Source organism: Temnothorax curvispinosus, unplaced genomic scaffold, assembly GCF_003070985.1.
Source record: "Temnothorax curvispinosus isolate PA1 unplaced genomic scaffold, ASM307098v1 QBEX01011666.1, whole genome shotgun sequence".
Taxonomy (NCBI): Eukaryota; Metazoa; Arthropoda; class Insecta; order Hymenoptera; family Formicidae; genus Temnothorax; species Temnothorax curvispinosus.
Window position 1 is genome coordinate 5,756 of NW_020221446.1, and position 2,148 is coordinate 7,903.

Consider the following 2,148-nt stretch of genomic DNA (forward strand, 5'->3'; position numbering starts at 1 on the left):
AATAGTTTTCGATAGAACTCCTCGGGGGGCCACCAGAACTCCAGCGAAAACTGCCGATTTTAGAAAAAAAATTACCCCTCGGGACTTAGAATATTTTCGAGTTGCGGTACTTTGAGGGCCTGTAACTTTTGAAATATTGGTCGGAGCGTTATAAAACCTATAGGGAACTCTAGTACTCATCGAAATCTTTCTGAATCTACCATAAAAAATTGATTTTTTTTAAAAAGTGGAAATTTTTTGTTTAACTTTGACATTGATTTTTGGGTTTATTTGAACGGAACTCTTTTTAAAACCTATAGGGAACTCTAGAACTCATCGAAATCTATCCGGAACTACCATAAAAAATTTATTTTTTCAAAAATGGGGGGCACCGTGAAGTTAGCCCCCCCTTTTTTAAAATGGTGTTTTTACCACTTTAAATGATGGAACTCTCTTTAAAAACTACAGAGAACTCTAGAACTCTTTCTGGGAAATCCAGAACTCTAATAAAAATTTCCGAATTTTGAAAAAGGGGGGCCAACTTCACAGACATAAATAATGATTTGTACGATGAAGGAATAGAATTTGAGGAGGATTTTGATTTAAACTTAAGAGCAGATGAAGAAACATTGACAACAGATTCAGTAGCAGATTCTAACTTGGATCTTTTGACAGATTTGACCGTATTATCAGCAATACAAGGCTATTTAAAACTAAAAGATTACACAAATTTGACAAATAAATTGGATGAAGAAAGTCCGTTTACAGTTGTTACAGATTCTTCTGGAAAAGAGACTATAGTAAGAAAATCGTCTATCTGTTGGCTTTTAAATCAATTCTCGGGAAAATTAAGTAGTGATAGATTACAGAGAGTTCGACAATCTGAATATGAGTCGTATAAAGCAAATACTGTAAGTCTTTCAAAGGATTTCGCTGAAGAATGTGAGCAAATAAATATTGGTGATTGGACAGTATTTAATCGGATTGACAATAATAAATGTCTTATAGGCCTTGTTCTCGGATTTGGTTATTTAAACGGCACAACACGAAAAACAAAAGAGTATTCTAGTACTTATGCAAACATTAAAGGAAACCAAAGAGATATCGGAGTATCATGTCAATGGTTTGGACTTACGGGTGGGGGATATTTAACATTAATGAACACTTTTGCACACGGTTATATAAACATTAATAAGTACAAATTAACAACATCTGCGCCTGTCATTACTGACATAGGTTTGGCACTTTCAAGAAACATATTTATAAGAATCAAAGAATTGTTTTAAGAAAAAAAAGTAGTAATGTAATGTTGCTTTATTTTTTATTTATTTTATTTTATTATATTTTATTTTATTTATATACGTGATGCCAAAGATATTGTTAATCAGTTTTAATAAATTTATGGTATAAGTAAAAAGACTGTATAATATGGCTGTTAATTCCAGACACTGCAATAATTGTCATTTGAAAAATGTAAAGATTTTATCAAATAAATAGTATTAAAAATTTTTCTTTGTGTAATTTTATGTATTATTTCGAGTATTATTTAAGATTATTATGAATCACAAATTAATGCTTCTGTTATTAAAAAATACTAAAAGTATTTTATGTCGTTCAAACTGTAATGTATTATGTAGTACGCAGTTACATGATTTAAATACATTTTGTATATAAGTTGTGTAGAAACATTCGTTTTAATATACTTTTTAAAACATTAAACAAACCTTATAATTTCATATCAAAACAATTACGACTATAATGTTCGACACTGAATCATTTTTCACTCCAGTTTTTAAAACACGGTTTTTTTTAAACAATATTTTTTTCTTGTAGAATTGTAATTACTTTTGTTTCATCAAAATAACCATTCACTTTTAATGTTTAATTCCAATAGTGATTATCTAAGATGAGACTAATAATTTGTTTAGACAATTAATAAACTAATATTTTTATCTAATTTCTAAATTTTATTTATTTTAATAAGGAATTCCCCAAATATCTATTAATATTCATTTTTATTTAAATCAGTTTTAATTGTTTCGTAACGTTTATAATATATCCGTACGATAACATCAATGCTCTCAGCTCGGAGTCTTGTTACGTACTGGCTCTCACGCACTAGTCGACCAGCGGCGACAAAGCCAAGCTTGATAACTTACAAGCTTACAT